The sequence below is a fragment of the Phyllobates terribilis genome, unplaced genomic scaffold, assembly GCF_046119375.1.
Source record: "Phyllobates terribilis strain yellow unplaced genomic scaffold, ASM4611937v1 Scaffold_2__4_contigs__length_985480577, whole genome shotgun sequence".
Classification (NCBI taxonomy): Eukaryota; Metazoa; Chordata; class Amphibia; order Anura; family Dendrobatidae; genus Phyllobates; species Phyllobates terribilis.
In genome coordinates, this window is record NW_027362762.1 from 537458503 (window position 1) to 537479945 (window position 21443).

The 21443-nt window shown below is 44.6% G+C and overlaps 1 protein-coding gene across 7 annotated transcripts in view; it reads right to left on the bottom strand.

Moving 5' to 3' along the window:
* Positions 1–21443, bottom strand: part of FGR (FGR proto-oncogene, Src family tyrosine kinase) — a 594030-nt gene that overhangs the window by 368053 nt on the left and 204534 nt on the right. The window contains exon 1 of one of the 7 annotated variants that reach the window (XM_073666198.1): positions 19831–20109. The exons of the other annotated variants lie outside the window; for them this stretch is intronic. The gene's annotated coding sequence lies outside the window, so the exon portion shown is untranslated. Of the gene's footprint in view, positions 1–19830; positions 20110–21443 lie in introns of those variants that run through there. 7 annotated transcript variants of the gene reach the window in all.

A 21443-nucleotide genomic window follows, 5' to 3' on the forward strand; every position in this document is an offset into this window, starting at 1 on the left:
CGACCTCATCATCATCACCCTGTGCGTTATCACACCCGTCGTCCTCAGAGCCAACCTGTTCCTGCCCTGACAAAAAACTAAAGTTGTCGCTCCAATCAGGTATTTGAGTCTTATCATCGTCTTCCTCATTGTCTCCACCAACAGGAGTTACAGTTTGGGAATGAGGGTCTACATTATGGTCAGAACCTTCTGCGTCTGGTCCTGGATCCGACTCATAAAGATTCTGGGCATCAGTGCAGATCATTTCCTCGTCTGGATTCACAGAAGCGCTGGAGTCGACCTCTGATTCCCAGGCTATAGTATGAGTAAACAGCTCTGCAGACTCAACCATCTGTTCTACCTCATACTCAGACGGGCAGCTGGAGATTTGGGAGCTGTGAGGAAGCAAGTGCGATTTGGGTGACACCTTTGAGGACTGGAGTATTTGTGATGTTGAAGTTGATGTGGAGGAGAGCCCACTTAAAGGAGCACTTGATATCCGTTGAAGCACCTGCTGTTTTTGTGCCTCATCTGGAATTTGTAGCGATTGGCGTGGCCGTAAGAAAGGGATCTTATCACATTGTCCGCTAAAAGAAGTAGACATTTTAGTTTGGCTGGAAGATGGTCTTTCTTCTGCAGATGTTACTGTTGCTTTAACACCTACCCCACGGACACAACCTTTTTTCCCCTTCCCAACACGCCTATTCCCCTTTCCACCAGCAGCAGGCCTTTTTCCACTCATTTTGGTGGTTAACTAATTCACAACTCTGGAGTTGTTTGCACAAAAAAACAATGGATGGTAACCGAGCAGAGCTGAGTGGCCAAACTGTGGTATTAGGCCAAAACTATTGGCTGGGTTAGATGCAGAAAAAAATTATTTTGAATTTGCAACCTGATGGAGGTCAGTATAGATGGATTAATAGAACAAGACCCACACACAGCTAGAAGCCCAATATTTTTTCAGAGGTAGATGCAGGAAAAAAATATATTCAGTTTGCAACCTGATGGAGGTCAGTATAGATGGACTAATACAACAAGTCCCACACACAGCTAGAAGCCCAAATATTTTTTCAGAGGTACTGTAGATGCAGATAAAAATTAGTTTTAATTTGCAACCTGATGGAGGTCAGTATAGATGGACTAATAGAGAAAGTCCGACACACTACTAGAAGGCCAAATATTTTTTCAGAGCTAGATGCAGAAAAAAATTATATTCAGTTTGCAACCTGATGGAGGTCAGTATAGATGGACTAATAGAGAAAGTCCGACACACTACTAGAAGGCCAAATATTTTTTCAGAGCTAGATGCAGAAAAAAATTATATTCAGTTTGCAACCTGATGGAGGTCAGTATAGATGGACTAATAGAGAAAGTCCGACACACTACTAGAAGGCCAAATATTTTTTCAGAGCTAGATGCAGAAAAAAATTATATTCAGTTTGCAACCTGCTGGAGGTCAGTATAGATGGATTAATAGAACAAGACCCACACACAGCTAGAAGCCCAATATTTTTTCAGAGGTAGATGCAGGACAAAAATATATTCAGTTTGCAACCTGATGGAGGTCAGTATAGATGGACTAATACAACAAGTCCCACACACAGGTAGAAGCCCAAATATTTTTTCAGAGGTACTGTAGATGCAGATAAAAATTAGTTTTTATTTGCAACCTGATGGAGGTCAGTATAGATGGACTAATAGAATGATGCTATGCCCAAAAGATTTTACTTCACTAGGTGCAGTAAAAAAATTGGTATTCTATACACAGGTGGTATATCTTGCAACACAGATAGGCTACTCCACTGACTAACACACTCTGCAATAGGCCAAAAAGGATTAGCTTTGCTAGATTCAGCCAAATGCTGTGAAAAAAACTTGCACAGCACTGGCACAGACCTGCCTGGCAAAAACTGATAGGAACTGATGTAACCTAGTCCTGAAAAGGACTCCAATTACAATTAGTCTTTACTCCCACAACCTATCTATTTAAGAGCACAGACCTCCCTGATAAAAGTCGTAGGAAATGCTGTAACCTAGTCCTTAAAAGGACTGCAATCACAACTATTCCCTACTCCCAAGCTATCTGTATATTTGTGCGAAAATTGGCTTGAAATTAACAAGGTATAGCGCACACAGCAACAGCGGTGCCGTCTAACACGCAGCTGCAGCAGTGAGAAAATGGTGGCGACGGGGAAAATGGCTTGGTCTTATAGGGCAAGGACATGTGACATACACTGCCAATGACACATGCCCTTGCTTGTGTGAAAAAAAGCACTTCGCTCCATGTGTGCGCTGCTGATAGGCTGACAGATTGCACCTCCCCACTGCAAATGCGGGAAAGAGAAAAAAAAATGGAGATCTTCATTGTTCCTGCAGAGATCCATCCCCTGCCCCTCCCCCCACCCCGCTGTACACTCAAACTGCGTATTAACATTAATTTTCATCATTACTGAGAAAAAATCCAGTTATGATTTTGGTGCACGAACAGTTATCGAACATAACCTCGAACAGCCGAATTTTTCTCAAATTGTTCGTGTTCGCCGAACGGCTCGAACACCGCCCAAAACAGCTCGAATTTGAGATTGGCGAACAGTTCGAGTAGAACAACGCTCATCTCTACACGAGACCCAACAATGTAGACGACTTGAAGGATTCTATCAAAGCAACCTGGACTTCCATAACACCTCAGCAGTGACAAAGGCTGACCGCCCCCATGCCACGCCGTATTGATGCAGTAATTGATGCGAAAGGAGCCCCAACCAAGTATTGAGTGCAATTACTGAACATACATTTCAGTAGGCAAACATTTCGGATTTTAAAATAATTTTTCAAGCTGGTGTTATAAAGTATTCTAATTTAATGAAATGATGATTTTTGTGTATTCATTGGCTGCCTGTAAGCCATAATCATCGACATTAACACAAATAAACACTTGAAATAGATCACTCTGTTTGTAATGACTCTACATAATATATGAGCATCACTTTTTGTGTTGAAAAACTTAAATAAATTAACTTTTTGATGATATTCTAATTTTTTGAGAAGCGCCTATATATATATATATATATATATATATATATATATATATATATATATATATATATATAAAGTACAGACCAAAAGTTTGGACACACCTTCTCATTTAAAGATTTTTCTGTATTTTCATGACTATGAAAATTGTACCTTCACACTGAAGGCATCAAAACTATGAATTAACACATGTTGAATTATATACTTAACAAAAAAGTGTGAAACAACTGAAAATATGTCTTAGGCTGCGTACCCACGATGCGTTTTTCATGCGTTTCAAACGCATGAAAAACGCATGGCAATCCGCACCCCATGGTCCCCAATGGCATTCCGCAATGTCAATGCACATGCTGCGGATTTTTCCGCAGCGTTTCTGCAGCGCTCATAAATCCGCAGCATGTTCATTAATTTTGTGGAAGCGCAGCGGAAGCGCCGCCATTGACTTGCATTGAGACGCATAGAATCCGTGTCTGTACATTTGTACAAGCGGATTATATGCGTCTCTATGTGCGGATGGTACCCAGTTCTGGAGGAGAGAAGACTCTCCTCCAGACCTGGGTACCATTGTACCTGTGAAAAAAAGAATAAAATAATAAAAAAAGTTTATATTCACCTGTCCGGCGGCCCCTGCAGCGCTTCTCCTTCCAGGACCTGAGATGACGTCGCGGTCATGTGACCGCAGGCTGTCTCGCTTCGTTGCCGGAAGAAGCCAGGACGAGCGCGACAGCACACGCGGCGGGGCATCGGGGGTAAGTATAGCTTTATTTTTTTATTTTTACGGTCACACTATATAAATCCATGCCTTTTGAATGGATTTATATAGTGTGACCTAGTTGTCAAGCACTTTCCAAGTGATGTTATCGCCTGGAAAGTGCTTGTCAGTCCGCATGCGGAAACACATGCGTTAACGCATGTGGGTACGCATGTGAAGCCGCATGTATTCCGCATGTATTCTGCAGGAAAAACTCATGCACAATCTGCATGCATTTTTTCTGCCAGGGAGATGCAGAAATGCTGCAGAAATTTTCTGCTTCATTTCTGCATCGTGGGCACATAGCCTTATATTCTAGGTTCTTCAACGTACCCACCTTTTGCTTTGATGACTGCTTTGCACACTCTTCGCATTCTCTTGATGAGCTTCAAGAGGTAGTCATCGGAAATGGTTTTCACTTCACAGGTGTGCCCTGTCAGGTTTAATAAGTGGGATTTCTTGCCTTATAAATGGGGTTGGGACCATCAATTGTGTTGTGCAGAAGTCTGGTGGATACACAGCTGATAGTCCTACTGAATAGACTGTTAGAATTTGTATTATGGCAAGAAAAAAGCAGCTAAGTAAAGAAAAACGATTGGCCATCATTACTTTAAGGAATGCAGGCCAGTCAGTAGGAAAAATTGGGCAAACTTTGAAAGTGTCCCCAAGTGCGGTTGCAAAAACCATCAAGCGCTACAAAGAAACTGGCTCACATGAGGACCGCCCCAGGAAAGGAAGACCAAGAGTCACCTCTGCTTCTGAGGATAAGTTTATCCAAGTCACCAGCCTCAGAAATCGCAGGTTAACAGCAGCTCAGATTAGAGACCAGGTCAATGCCACACAGAGTTCCAACAGCAGACAAATCTCTTCAACACCTGTTAAGAGGAGACTTTGTGCAGCAGGCCTTCATGGTAAAATAGCTGCTAGGAAACCAGTGCTAAGGACAGGCAACAAGCAGAAGAGACTTGTTTGGGCTAAAGAACACAAGGAATGGACATTAGACCAGTGGAAATCTGTGCTTTGGTCTGATGAGTCCAAATTTGAGATCTTTGGTTCCAACCACTGTGTCTTTGTGCGACGCAGAAAAGTGAACGGATGGACTCTACATGCCTGGTTCCACTGTGAAGCATGGAGGAGGAGGTGTGATGGTGTGGGGGTGCTTTGCTGGTGACACTGTTAGGGTTTTATTCAAAATTGAAGGCATACTGAACCAGCAGGACTACCACAGCATCTTGCAGCGGCATGCTATTCCATCCGGTTTGCGTTTAGTTGCATCATCATTTATTTTTCAACAGGACAATGACTCCAAACACACCTCCATGCTGTGTAAGGGCTATTTGACCAAGAAGGAGAGTGATGGGGTGCTACACCAGATGACCTGGCCTCCACAGTCACCAGACCTGAACCCAATCGAGATGGTTTGGGGTGAGCTGGACCGCAGAGTGAAGCCAAAAGGGCCAACAAGTGCTAAGCATCTCTGGGAACTCCTTCAAGATTGTTGGAAGACCATATCCAGTGACTACCTCTTGAAGGTCATCAAGAGAATGCCAAGAGTGTACAAAGCAGTCATCAAAGCAAAAGGTGGCTACTTTGAAGAACCTAGAATATAAGACATATTTTCAGTTGTTTCACACTTTTTTGTTAAGTAAATAACTCCACATGTGTTAATTCATAGTTGTGATGCCTTCAGTGTGAATGAACAATTTTCATAGTTATGAAAATACAGAAAAATCTTTAAATTAGAAGGTCTGTCCAAACTTTTGGTCTGTACTGTATGCTAAATCTCTCCTTATGCCACTGCCACCTCTGAAATCTCTTCCTGCCAGGGTATAAAGAAATGGTAAATGGGTGTGACTTGGAGTGTGGCTAGGGCCGCGGTCAAAATTTGCCATGGCACGCAACGCACGTCGCATGATTTGTCCCTCTTTCGGTTCTTGAAAAGTTGGGAGGTGCGATAGAGGCACAGCCGGCACGGCTTCAATCACTTTTAATACATAGTTAACGGCACCTGAAACCACATCCCCGCACTGACTGACAGCAGCCTCTGTACTGATGCACTGAGCTGCCTGTCGGCATGTGTCGGGCTGATGCTCAAAATTTACTGAGCGGTGACTGAGGCTGGTCTGACCTCATCTCTATGACCACAAGCCCGAGACTGCCGAGAGGAATAAAGTTCATTTCCTTCTGGCAGCGGGGCTCTCAGTGCAGCATCCACATGGCTTCAGAATGCTATTAACTTGCCGATTAACCCCTTATGCAGGTTATTAAACTACTTAAGCATTAACTGTACTGGGAAGCCTTTGAAAGAGCATACTGAAATCCTTAGACACATATTACTTCTTACACAAGACCCATCAGATCTCTGTTTTAGTAAGTAAATGTAAATACATAAAATACAAGTTTGGCAGCATATCTTCTTAGAAAGCTTAGAACAGAGAAATTTCTGGAGCTAGAAGACCCTTGTGCAGATAAGTGGTAGGGTGGTCACTAGAGTTGAGCCACCCCCGTAGTGTTTGGGTTCGGTTCGGTTCGTCGAACACTGGTATGTTCGCCGAACTGTTCGTCGAACTGTTCGTCAAACACCGTCGAACACCGTTAAAACCAATGGCAGGCAAACAAAAACACATAGAAACACATAGAAAACACCTTCAAAGGTGTCCAAAAGCTGACAAACTCCTCAGAAGACACAACTTACACATGGAAAAGTGACAAGTACATATAGTCATGCGAAAAGAAAAGAGGTGGAGGAGTAAAAGGAGGGGGAGACACAGATATAGGCATGTCATGCCCTTCTAAAATCAAGAAAGGTTGGAGTAAAAATCTAAAATCAGCCTACCAATACCCAGACGTCGTGACAAGAAAATTAAAAAAAGAAATATCTTTAGGTAGAATGGCGGTTCCATTCAGAACACTTTCCTTACAAGACGTAGTGGTATCCCTGTTGTGAGTTGTGCCAAAAACGGAACCCAATACATTCGGACTAATCCACCATTTGTCATATCCAAGGGGCAGGTCAGTAAACGACAACATCGACGCGGAACCAAGTACAGAAGTATATACTGTACATGCTTTGACAAGGCAATCAGGCGCATCAAGAAGTTGGGAAGGGTCACCCTAATGGCCAAAACAGACATTGATGCGGCGTTCCGGTTACTTACTACCTGTGCCTCCGAATAGTGTCCACCTATTGGGCTGCTTCTGGGAAGGAGCATACTATATAGATCGCTGTTTGCCCATGGGGTGGTCCAGATCCTGCTCACTATTTGAGGCGTTTAGTTGCTTCCTCAAATGGGTTGTAATGGACGTTTCTAAGGGGGCACATATTATCAATTACCTCGACAACTTCTTATGCCTGGGCCCAAAAGATTCGCCACAGTGTGAATACACGCGGTAGTCCACCTGTGAGAAGGAGAGAGCTGGAGGGAGAGCGGACACCACAGAGCCAAGGGGTTAGATGGAGAACGGAAGAAGGAAAGAGGGCGAGGGAGGTAAGGGAGTACAGTGGAAGCCTGACCTGAGCTCCCCCTGTTCCTGCTGGGAGGGGAACAGCCCTGGGAAGAAAAGTTGCTTGCGCATTCCTTTGAGGTTATGGGCGTGAGCGGGCAGAGGGAATACGCTGGAGTGTGAAGCTGACACGGCCAGTCCGTTCCTGCCCGTGCGACCTCCGTGTCGCCGGGTTTGTGCCAGAGCCGCGCTGGACCCTTACGGCCAGCCCCCCTCTCCCAATACTGGTGCCTGTCCGCTGGTGGGTCGAGCCCCCCTGCGGTGGGGGGGGTAAACATCTGCAGAAGAAAGACCATCTTCCAGCCAAACTAAGATGTATACTTCTTTTCGTGGACAATGTGATACGATCCCTTTCTTACGGACAGGCCCATCGCTACAAATTCCAGATGAGGCACAAAAAAAGCAGGTGCTTCAACGGATATCAAGTGCTCCTTCAAGTGGGCTCTCCTCCACCTCAACTTCAACATCACAAAAACTCCAGTCCTCAGAGGTGTCACCCCAATCGCACTTGCTTCCTCACAGCTCCCAAGTCTCCAACTGCCCGTCTGAGTATGTCGTAACACAGGTGGTTGAGTCTGCACAGCTGTTTACTCATACTATAGCCTGGGAAACGGATGTCTGCTCCAGAACTTCTGTTAATCCAGACGAGGAAATGATCTGCACTGATGCCCAGAATCTTTATGAGTCGGATCCAGGACCAGATGAAGAAGGTTCTGAGCATAATGTAGACCCTCGTTCCCAAACTGTAACTCCTGTTGGTGGAGACAATGATGAAGACGATGATGAGACTCAAATACCTGATTGGAGCAACAACTTGACTTTTTGGTCAGGGCAGTAAGAGGTTGGCTCTGAGGACGACGGGTGTGAGAACACACAGGGTGATGATGACGAGGTTGGAGATCCTACTTACTGTCAACCCACAGTCAGCCAGTCGATGAGGTCAGCAGAGGAGGTAGAGGAGGATGCTATTGACGACGAGATTAGGTTGCGCCTTCCTGGACAGAGACGGAGTACTGGAAGCACGTCAACAACTGCATCCTCAACCACAACTCTGCCTCTGACCACAAGTCGTGGAGGCTCTTCAGGTCGCATGGGCTCTAAGCCTTGCATAGCCTGGGCATTTTTTCAGATCGATAAGGATGACCCAACTCGTGTTATCTGTAATATTTGTCACCAAAAGCTAAGTAGAGGCCAAAAAATCCATAGTTTGAGTACTTCATGCATGAACCGTCACATGGATATGAAGCATAAGTTGCAGTGGGAAGCTCACTGTGCTACAATGCGGCCTAGCGGGCCGGGCCAACCACCGTCTGCCCCACCTTGTGCATCCGTGGCCTCTTCATCCTCTGTGACTGGGGGGACAGCAGTCACACATGTTTTTGGACGCAGACCTGCCACCTCTTTACCCGCAACAGCCAGTGTGATTGTCAGGTCATCATTTCATTTGGAAGTGGAAACACCAGCTGGTGTTGAGCGCTCTCCGACATCGAGAGCACCACCTTTGGATCAAGGCAACCTAACTTTTCCGCCTGCATCTTCCTCACAGACCGGCAGTTTGCCGGGGACACCCTACTCAACCCCGTCTAAGCACAACAGCCAGCCATCGGTCCCTCAGATGTGGACAAGTAAAATACCATTTCCTCCTAGCCATGACAAAGCTAAGAGGTTGAATTTCACCATCTGCAAGCTGTTGGCTACAGAAATGCTGCTTTTCCGCCTGGTGGACACAGAGGATTTTCGAGACCTTATGTCCGTCGCAGTGCCCCAGTACCAGATGCCCAGTCGGCACTACTTCTCAAAGAAAGGTGTGCCTGCGCTACACCAGCATGTCACACACAACATCACCGCTTCTTTGAGAAACTCTGTGTGTGACAGGGTGCATTTCACCACAGACACTTGGACGAGTAGGCATGGACAGGGGCGTTACATGTCGCTGACTGGGCACTGGGTAACTATGGTGACAGCAGGACAGGGGGCTGCTGTCCAAGTCTTGCCGTCCCCACGAGTTGTGCGTCAATCCTCTTTATCTAGAAGTTCCTCCACTGCTTCGGCCTCCTCAACCTCCTCTCGGTCCTCCACCTGCATCCAAAGCCTGTCTGGTAATGCCACCCGCTTTCTAACTGCGCAGAAGGAATACTGCACACCTCCTTACTATGCTGGCAGCAGGGCTCAACGGCATCAGGAGGTGTTTACTTTGAAATGTCTGGGAAATGTGAGTCACACAGCTGAGGAGTTGTGGTCAGCTCTGGAGACCCAGTTTCATGAATGGTTGTCTCCACTGGACCTGCAACCAGGGAAGGCCGTGTGCGACAATGCTGCAAACCTGGGTGCGGCCCTTCGCCGGGGCAATGTCACACACGTGCCTTGTATGGCTCACATGTTGAACCTGGTTGTCCAGCAATTTTTAGCCTACTATCCCGGACTAGATGGCTATCTGCAGAGGGCACGGTCACTGTGTGCTCACTTCCGCTGTTCGCATCCCACAGCTCAACGACTTACATCTCTACAGAAGTCGTTGGGCCTGCCAGTTCACCGGCTGAAATGCGATGTGCCGGCACGGTGGAATTCAACTCTGCACATGTTGCAGCGACTGTGGCAGCACCGACAAGCCCTGGTGCAATACGTTCTGACGTATAGCCTGGGCCAACGAGGTCCAGAGGTGGGGCAAATCATGCTGCAGGAGTGGTCTCAGATCAGGGACCTATGCACCCTTCTGCACAGTTTTGAAATGGCGACGAAGATTTTTAGTGCTGACGATGCCATTATCAGCATGACTATTCTGGTGATTTACATGCTGGAGCACACGTTAAACAGAATTCAGAGTCAGGTGGTGGGACAAGAGGAGGTGGAGGAAGTAGAGGAGGAGTCGTGTGCGGAAGGGATAACTTCTCCAAGGTCCAGACGGTCGGCAGCACCAAGGCGTCAGGCATGGGAAGGTGGGGGAGAGGGATTAACCAGGGCGCATGGTAGCAGCCAAACTGTTGAGGAAGGTGCAGGAGCCGAGGAAGAAGTGGAGGACGAACTGGCGATGGGCATGGAAGACTCATCAGATGAGGGAGACCTTGATCACATTTCTGTTGTGCGAGGTTGGGGGGAGAGGGCAGAGGAAGGAAGCATGATTCTTACCTCGCTACCAACACAACAAGGACTTGGTCTTCCTGGATTGCCAAGACACATGAGTGCCTTCTTGCTGCACTAAGTGCAACATGACCCTTGGATTGTCAGAATTCGAAGTAATCCTGACTACTGGGTTGCCACACTCTTAGATCCCCGGTACAAAAGTAAATTTGCCGAAATAATTCCTGCCATAGAAAGGGATTCACGCATGCAGGAGTATCAACAGAGGCTGTTGCAGAATCTTACATGTGCTTTTCCACAAAACACCAGTGGTGCACGTAGTGAATCTCACAGTTCTAACTTGCCAACCGTGGGACTGTCGAGTCTTCATCACTCAAACAGTAACAGTAACACAGTATCTGCTGGTAACAGCAATTTTGTGGAATCGTTTCACCACTTTTTTTTAGACCATCCTTTGCAAGGCCACAGGAGACAAGAAGTCTGACACATAGTCAACTTCTAGAGAGGATCGTACAGGAGTATCTCCAAGTGAACATCGAAGCCATGACTGTGTCACTGGACCCTTGCTCAGTTTTGGCTTCTAATCTGGAAAAATGTCTGGAGCTTGCCACTCACGCCTTGGAGATCTTGTCATGCCCTGCAGCCAGCGTTCTCTCTGAACGAGTGTTCAGCGCTGCTGGTGGTGTGCTGACAGATAAGCACACACGGCTGTCCACTGAGAATGTAGACAGACTCACGTTCATAAAGATGAACAAATCATGGATCTGCAAGGACTTTTCTACCCCTGTGTCATCCTGGGGAGACTAAAAGCTTGAGGATTTGGTAAAATCACCCCACCAACCGTTTTAAGCAACTCTGGGGCAATTGATGCCACTTAAGTGGTGTCTGTGCCACAATTTTTGGAAAAAATGGAGACTCTTTTTGGAGTCTCCTTGCTGTGTTTTACGTGACGTTGGCATCGTCAATTCCCGGAGGGTTGGGTCGCTCCCCCCCTCCTTTTAACCGTAAGAAACTACATACACTATGGTTTGGGGTAACACAGATGGTTGAGTCTGAAGAGCTGTTTACTCAGAGGTCTGCTCCAAAGCTTCAGTGTCTGCTAGTCAGCGTAGTAGCCCAGATCTGAAGCAAGCCACACCGCCTGTGTATCTAATAAGAATTTTTAACTGCATCTAGCCTAGGCAGACTGTGGGGACCCCCAACCAAACCCAGACGTTCAGCCCCCCTACCGCCCCCCTTTCCTTGTCAATACAATAATGTAACTCTTACAACTGGATGGGTGAGGATCGGTCACAGCTTTATTAACTCTTTACACTCATTCCATTAGAATGGCATTTTATTTCTAAAATAATTCAGCTTGTTGCAGCATGCCCTGTGTCTCCACACCGGCAAGTTGGCCAACAAGTGTATCTCTCCAACATGTCCTTTCTATTTCCAGTCTTATGTATCTCGCCAAACACGTGAACCGCCATCTCCCTATCCTCTGAACTTCCGTTTCTGACAGTCCTGCTCTTGCTGCTTCCGTGGCCGCGCCTATGCGGAATGAGTGTGTCCCGTAATCTTTGGGGTGGTTCCCTGCCGATGTTAGGCATTTATTAAATATAGCTTGGAACTGGTATTTTGATAATGGCGTTCCATCAATGTGTGATAGGAAGAAATTACTTTGTGATCTGATGGTTATATATGTTTTTACTATTGTTACCCGACTCAGTGTACCGTTTGTCGGTAGTAGAAGTACCCAAGTGCCCCTGCCCGCTGGAACCGTTTTCTATTTGCGTATGCGTAGACGTATTGCATTATTGGCTATGACTACGTCCTGGTGTAATAAGCCTCCATTGGTGGTAATTTTGGATTGAGGGACTAATTTGCTTATGCATAGCGCCCCGAAGAAGGCTATCGCAAATGCAGTAGACAGTAGTGTTGCTTCAAATTGTGAGTGTCATGTTAATGGTGTTAGGGATATGATGTGAGAAATCAGTTTTAGTGACACGGGACGGGACGTCTACACTCCTGACTTGGCTGACCCCTTTTCCACCCTTTTATGGATTGTCTGATGATGAATCTCTTTGTCACATTTCCCCAATTCAGTAGTTGGAAGTGAAATGCTACTCCGGTCAGACACCACTGCGCTGACGCCCCTGATATGCCCCTCATCATTAGCTGGTGGAGAAATTCTATGGTGACTTGTAATCTGGCTTGTTCACATTGGTCAACCCGTCTGGCTGCTACTAGTCGTGTCCACTCTTCCCATGCCTTACCGTATGCTTGCCACGTCGACGGGGCAACTGACGCTCTGATTAATGGCATCAACTATTCGCCACTAGATCCCATAGGGAGGGTGGGCAACTGTTGCCTGATGGGTGGGCGTTGGGGAGGAGCTCTGTGAAAATCTGCCAATTGAATTGTGATAAAGCGTTGACAGCAACGTTAGACCCCTCAGCATCGTGGCTAGCGCGCAACCCATACATTGTGTTTTAGGCACAGGAATGCTAGCCGGCGTAGTAGGCCTAGCTCTGGGAGAGACGATGATGCCATCTTATTAATGCAGTGCGCTAGGCTGGTGTTTTTTGTTATGAAGCGTATATTTTAGTTAGCCAGGCGCGCGCCCCATATTTCTATTGCTACCACTATTGGGAAGAGTTCCAGGAGTGTCTGTTTTTTTGTCAGCACTTGTTCTGCCCAATACGGAGGCCATAAGCTTGGGCACCATTGGTTATTTAGTATCGCTGCATATCCGCACAGATGGGCTACTCCAATGAGTAACAGACACTGCTACAGGCCCAAAAAGTTTTACTTGGCTAGATGCAGTAAAAAATTGTTATTAAATACAAAGGTGGTGTAGCTTGGTACAGATGGGTTACTACAATGAGTAACAGACACTGCTACAGGCCCAAAAGGTTTTACTTGGCTAGATGCAGTAAAAAAATGTTATTAAATACAAAGTGGTGTAGCTTGGTACAGATGGGCTACTACAATGAGTAATAGACACTGCTACAGGCCAAAAAGTATTTACTGGGCTAGGTGCAGTAAAAAGTTGTTATTAAATACAAAGGTGGTGTAGCTTGGTACAGATGGGCTACTACAATGCGTAACAGACACTGCTACAGGCTCAAAAGGATTTACTGGGCTAGATGCAGTAAAAAATTGTTATTAAATACAAAGGTGGTGTAGCTTGGTACAGATGGGCTACTCCACTGACTACCAGACACTGCTACTATGCCCAAAAGGTTTTACTTGGCTAGATGCAGTAAAAAATTGTTATTAAATACAAAAGTGGTGTAGCTTGGTACAGATGGGCTACTCCACTGACTACTAGACACTGCTACTATGCCCAAAAGGTTTTACTTGGCTAGATGCAGTAAAAATTTTTTATTAAATACAAAGGTGGTGTAGCTTGGTACAGATGGGCTACTACAATGAGTAACAGACACTGCTACAGGCTCAAAAGTATTTACTGGGCTAGGTGCAGTAAAAAATTGGTATTAGATACACAGGTGGTGTAGCTTGCAACACAGATAGGCTACTGACTAACACACACTGCTAGAGTCCCAAAAGGATTGGCTTAGCTAGATTTAGCCAAATGCTGTGAAAAACACTTGCACCACACTGGCACAGACCTGACTAGCAAAAAGTGCTAGGAACTGCTGTAACCTAGCCCTCAAAAGGGCTGCAATTCCAACTAGTCCCTACTCCCTAAACCTATCTGTATATTTAAGAGCAAATTCGCTCGCAATTCACACAGTTACAAAGTATAGCGCCCACAGCAGCAGTGGTGCCGTCTAACACTCAGCTGCAGCAGTGAGAAAATGGTGGTGACAGGGAAAATGGCTGGGTCTTATAGGGCAAGGACATGGGACATACACAGCCAATGACACATGCCCTTGCTTGTGTGAAATAAAATCACTTCGCTGCGTGTGTGCTCTGCTGATAGACTGACAGACTGCACCTCCCGACTGTAAATGCGGGAAAGAAAAAAAAAATGGAGATCGGCATTATTTCTGCAGAGATCCATCCCCTGCCCCTCCCCCCGCCCACTCTACACTGAAACTGTCTATTAACATTGATTAACAGTATTACTGTGAAAAAATCCAGTTACGATTTTGGTGCACGAACAGTTATCGAACATAACCTCGAACAGCCGGATTTTTTGCAAATCGTTCGGGTTCGTCGAACGGCTCGAACACCGCCCCAAACAGCTCGAATTTGAGATTGGCGAACAGTTCGAGTCGAACACCGCTCATCTCTAGTGGTCACACTGTATTGAAAACTGTACTTGTGTGTAGGGTATGGTGATGAGGGAAATGATAAGTACGTATTATACATATGAATGCTAGTGAATGATGGAGAACAGAGAGAAATGATTTTCCATCCTAAAGAATGTTCTCACTATGCTGGTGGTGATCTCATTGAGGTCACCGCAGTTCATTGTCCCGGCTTCAGTGACTGGCGGTACCTTCTATGACGTCGTCGTTATTCACTGAAGCTGTTCTTGCAGCAGCTCATTGTCTCATGGTTTACAGCCTGGACACTAGCATCATGCCACTGTTCAGGTTGTAAACCTTAAATCCCAGAGATGGATTACAATGTGGGACAGTATGTCGGACAGTTTTTTATTTTTGCTTTTTTTTTTTTACAGGGACAATCGCTTCAGGGGATTAGGTGTAAGATGAGTATTTTTGTTGTTTATTATTTTCTGTTTTGAAGGGGACACGGGCTTCAGAGGAATGGGTATAAGATGAGTTTAAATTAGTTTTTTATTTTTAAATGAATGTGTAAAACAGTGTAGACTTCTATTTCAAATAAAGGATTTTATTAAGGCTCTGTGTTTATTTACAAACTGTTACTATGGGTTTAGTAATGGGCTTCTCCATTACTAACCCCTGGGCTTTATGTCAGCTACCAATACAAGGCTGACATGAACCCCAACCCTATTACCCCACTTGCCACCACACCAGGGCAAGTGGGATGAGCCGAGGCTAAGCGTCAGATTTGGTGCACCTTACTGAGACGCCATTTATGGGGCCACTGAGGGCTTATGTTATTAGCCTCGGACGAGGCCAGGATCCATGGCCCCTTCCCTGCTATTAATATCAGCCTGTAGCTGTCTGTTTAGCCTTTGCTGGCTAGATTTTATAGGTAGACCCTACATCAATTTTTTTCTGGGGTCCCCCTGTAATCTAGCCAGTTAAAGCTAATTAAACAGATGTGAGTTGTTATTAATAGCCAGGGAACATGTTGGCCTAATGGCTAGTAATATCAGCCCCCAATGGTCGGCTTTCCCTCTGCTGGTTATGAAAATGACGCGGGAGCCATGTCATTTTTCTTATTTAATTCTTCATTCTACACTGGATGTACTCAGCGGGGGCTAAATACAACTCCCAGCATTGTCTCCTGCTTGCGCGGATCTCAGCGGGAACAGGGGACAATGATGAGAGCAGCCAGCACCTGGGATCAGCACAAACTGTAATGGTTTTCCCGGACGCCAATACATGTCACATGGACGCATGGACGGCACACAGATGTGTCACACGGACATGCGGATAAACTGATGTCACACGTATGACAAAAGGATGACATATGGACATGGACCACAGATCTCACCAGTACTGTTTTTTCCTGTACAGGAATCACCAGGACGTGTGAAGGAGGCCTAAGTCTATGGAAAAACACTGATAAAAGGCCATACCCAGAGCATACATTTTTTGAGAAACAAAAATGCCGTCAATGCGAAATATGCACACAAAAAATATGGCCCCAAAATAGTCCCCAGAAAGCCACAATGTTAGAATTGTGTTTTATAATTCCTTATTGACTACCAGATAAAATATGGCGAAAAAAACCCTTAATTTTTCCTAAGAAAACAAAGTGTAAAAGTACTCTAACAGGGTTTTACCTTTGTGGTTTTAATGTGGACTGACATTTAATGCCAAGGTGTCCCATATCTTTTATTACTTGCAGCTTGTTTACTAATATGAACTAAAGATGGCCAAGAAAAGCTTTGCAGTAGATAAAACTGTAAAAGTGAAAGCATGAAATCACTGCTGATGGGGAGTTAAGTGTTAACACTCTTCGGGAGGTGCAGTTCTTTATTTATAGAGCTTTATGCACTAATTGTTATACTGTCATATTCAGAACAACATTATGTATGGGAAAAAAACTTTGTTAATTTCTCATGATCATATTCTCTTTCTGTACAGCTAGTTTCACTTCTTGTGATACATTTGCCTGCTCAACTGTACAGTACTGTCTCACGACAGATGAGAGACTATACTTGGAGGCATGGTTTAAAGGGCATCTGTCAACAGGCTTTTGGAAGCTAATATGAGAGCAGCATAAGGTAGGGGCAGAGACCCTGAGTCCAGCGATGTGTCAGTTACTGAGCTGCCTGCTTTAGTTTGGATAAAATCACTGTTTTATCAGCAGGAGATTATCATGAGAGGACTAGTAAACCTGCTGACATATATTCATGAGCTACGTAGAACCCCACTCTACCACTGATTGCCAATATTCTGCCTATGCACAGTATACGTAGAAAGCTGTTAATAAGTCGCGTAATCAGCAGTTATACATTAATAAAACTGGAACTGGTAGATCTGCAGCATATAATCTGTTCCTACATCAAGCTGCCTTCAGATGAGGTAGCAAAATTCTGGGGTGTGCAGAATTATTAGGCAAGTAAGAATTTTGACCATATCATCATTTTTATGTAGATTTTCTGACTCCAAGCTGTACAAACTTGAATGCTTATTGGATGAAGCAGATCAGGTGATGTGTATCTGTGTAATGAGGGAGGGTGTAGCCTAAGGATACAATATCATACCTCCCAACTTTTGAAAGACAGAAAGAGGGCTTAAATTCTGCATAGTGCACTGTGGAAAATTTTGGCCATGTCCAAGCCATGCTCCAATCCACGCCAATTTGCCATTTCTTTCTATCCTGGCTGGAGGCGATGTCAGAGGGGTGGTGGCAGTGAGGGACATTAAGCAGATGCCTGAGACTGCAGAACGTATACCCAAATCCTGTCCTGTCTGCTGTATCTGGGACGTTTGGCCCTAGAAAAAAACGCAGTAGAAAAAACATAGCGTTTACACTATGGCCTCAGCGTTACATTTTTATTTACCGATTCCCGTAAATAGTCTGACTGCAGTGTTGGGCAGGTCGTTACGATTACAGATGAAAAAATAATGATGAATCGGGGCCTTTAAGAGAACCTGTCGGCAGGATATAGCTTATAAAGTAACGGCATGGCCATAATGGCACTGTTATGGTCCGTGCCCACGATGCGTTTTTCAAGCGTTTTTGCCGCGGAATTTTTGCAGCGTAAACGCTTGGGAAATGCTTGGTAATCCTTCTCCCATGGTCTCCAATGTAAATCCGCAAGTTCAATGCCCATGCTGCGGAATTTTCCGCAGCGTTTTTGATGTGCGGAAAATTCCGCATGTCCATTATTTGTGCATTTACGCATGCGGAATTGCCATCTACAATGCATTAGAAAACGCAAGGCAATTGCGCATGTGCAAACCGCGCGAAAAACGCACAAAAAACGCGTGTCAAATTCCGCACGCGTTTTTCCGGGCAAGGAGATGCAGAAATGAAGCGGAAATTTTCTGCTTCATTTCTGCATCGTGGGCACATAGCCTTATACTTATAAAAATGATACTTTTGGTGAAAGAATCCAAAATCAGTTTCTTTCTTAATCAGCCTCTAAAGTTTTCCTCTAATGTTATCTCTGGGTGTAGGATCTTCTTCTGCTCCTCCACCCCACTGCCTACCTCCTGTCTTTCTATACAAAAATTAGTGGCATCTGGCACTCTAAAAAGATGAATTTTTATTGAAATCAAGGAACAGTGAATGAAAGTTTTCACTTTTCGGTCTAATCGACCTTCCTCAGATATACACAAATAATTTCATAAATGCATGTAAATTAGAGTCCGGCTGTTTAGATTTCAAATAGCAGCCCCTGTATTCATGAACTCAAGGTTAGATGCCTGGTGCAGGGGCGCAATGGCAACCTACGTCACAGTGGTTACTGGTTCATGACATGGTGTTCAATTGGGTTGAGGTCTGGAGACTGTGTGGGACAATACAGCAACTCTACTTCATTGTCATTGAACCATTTCTTTACCAATATCCAGGTCGCTGTCCTGCTGCAACACTATATCGCACTTTTCATACCCAGTGTACTCAAGTGTACGAAGTATCTAGTCTTGTAGGATACCCACATATAGCTTAGCATTGAGACCACCATCGATCCTGGTCAAGTATCCAACACCTTTGGCTGTGACACATGCCCATATCATCAGGCTTCCTCCACCGAACTTGACAGTTCATTAAATTTCTCCATCCGTTAGCCCCTTTTTCCTCCCAGACCCATTTGCACCCATCAGAGCCTAGTCCATTGACTTTTGTCTTGTCGTTCCAAACCACCTGTTTTCAATCTTCTACTGTCCACTTTTCGGCAAACTTGAGCCGACTCTTCTTATGACAATATTCAAGTCGAGGCTTCTTCACCTTTTTTCAACCACCATTCCAGACTTGTGTAACATGAATCAGACTGTGCTTGCATGGAGGTCTGTGATCTCACTATTATGAAGCATACAAGCCACCTCCACTGCCATATTTTTCACGCCAGAACTGATAGAACTTCTGATGAGCCAACTTGTGGACTTTGATATTTTGCCTGGGCGTTCACCTCTTGGCTTTTGAATGGATGGACAGACTTCATTTTGTATTTTTCCAACTTTTATGGAAACCACATGATGATGTTTGGCAATTTTCTTGGCTGAGAGACTGCTATCGATTAGGTGGATGATGCTGTTTCTTTTTTCTTGGGAAATCTTCATAATGGCTGCTCCTCAATTCGAAACAGTGACCTTTCCCTTGAGAATCAGCCTAATAACACACTGAGCTATTAGGAAATGTGAGAACAAGAAAATGATTTTTCCACCACCAGGAGCAAAAGAGTAACAATGCAGAGACATGACAAGAATCTGCATAACTAATCATCTACTAAATAGTTGCAAGTCAAGTTATGTATGAGATAGCCAAGATGATTGTCTATAAAATGATGCTAGTCTCACATTAAAAGCAGTAGTGGATGGTGAGATATGGAGCCAGAAAGTCAAAAGTTCAAAACATTGTTACTATTTTGCTCATCAGTGTATTTCTCATGTACTTACAAATGAAAGCTTACATTGAAAAGTTACTTCAAAATACAGTAACGTTTTAAGTGCTGAAATACCGTTGTGTACTGTTTTACCATTATTTCTAACTATACTGCACTGTAAGGCAGCATTGACTATATTAAAAAAAGGCATTTTGCAAAAAAAATTATTTTATAGTGTATAGGTGCATGTGTCAATATAACTTGCAAACAGGATGTTAATCTATCCTAAGAATAGTCATTTTAGGCTATAAATAGATGTAACAGATTTTTTACATGAAGATTATCAAGTAGATAGTTGCTGCAGATTTGTCATAGAATTTACCCTTTGATTGCTTGTTTGAAAACTCCATTCACTAGTGTAGTAATGTAATTGCCAGTAGATCTTAGGTGTGCGATCCAAATCAACATGTAAGAGACATCGCAAAGGGCTTATTCCAAAGGATATACCATAAACATCTGACGGATGCAGGTACCACCACTAGGATTCTCATCTATAAAGAGAACTGAGTCTTGTAATGCATGCCTGAAATGGAAAGGTGGCTGAACATGCATAGCTCTCTGCATTCAATTGTTTATGAATTCCAAAAATTGGTGTAGTTCATTATTTAGAAATTTGGGTTAATTTTTTTGCCTTTCCAGAGACTTTTCCTGTTAATTAGTGACTAATTTAGCAGGGTTATCATGTTACATGTGCATAGAGTTTACTCAACTGCAACCTTCTAATATACTTTGGCCCCTATTCATCATTGGCCTTTCTCCAGTTTTCTGGAGTATTTTGTTCTTTATTAGTGACTTTAGTATTTTGTGCCTTAGACTATAAAGTCTTGCGCCTTTTTTTAAGATGTCTTTCTTTTTTGAGCTTTTCTTTTTATTTATCCTTTAGAGTGCAACATTTAGGTTAAGTGCATAAGCAGCGTTCTTGATGCGTTTTCGGCTCGGAAACTACGCGAAAATGCATCAAAAACACTCTGCCAGCTATTGCAATGGTAATCCTGATGTGCTGTGCACATGATGCGGAAATTTCAGCTCAGGATTACCATTGCGGAAAAAAACGCAGCATGTCCATTGTTCGGGCGTTTCCGCCCCAAATTCGTGAACATTGACTTGAACCGCAGCAAATCCGCAGGTATAATATTTATACCTGTGGATTTGCTGCATTTCAATTAACGCCATTAGACGCAAATTTGCGGCGGAAGCACGGTGCGGGTGGTACCCGGGTCGGGAGAGAAGGACTACTGCTCCTCTCATCAGACCGTTGTTCCCGCTGGTAACAACGAGAGCGGTGCGGCTGAGAGGAGCAGTAGTCTCCTCAGCCAAGCCGTTGTGCCCGCGGTGGTAAAAAAAGAAAAAAAAAGTAAAAAAAAAACACTATACTCCCATGTCCGGTGCCCACCTGTGTCCTCCTCGTCCCTGGCAATGCTCTCCTCCCGGCGGTCGGAGGTACACTGCAGGGAGTGCGCTCCCTGAAGAATGTTCTGAAGAATGTCCCCATGGTGGTGAGCTCACCGGGGCTGCTCAGCTGATCTTCAGCTGATGAACCCCATTGACCTCACTCCATCAGCAATGTATACTGACAGGACTGATTTTACACTCCTGTCAGTATACATTGCAGTCTTCTACAGCAGTGACATCATTGATTGTTGATGTCACTGCTGTAGAAGTGACACGGATCGCCGAGGGACAATCGTGACGGAATCATGGTCATGATGGCGGACAGGTGAGGGATATGGTTGTTTGTTTTTTTACTTTTTTTCAGAAGATCGAGGGCTTCGCCGACAGAGTACAATAAAAAAATAAAAAAAAAAACGTGTTTTTTATTTCAGTAAAATACTTTATTCTGGCCATATCTTTTATTGAAACGGTGGTGATAACTTTACTACGCAGTTAGTAATGGGGGGCGTCTTATACATGCCCCCCATTACTAACATGGGCTTC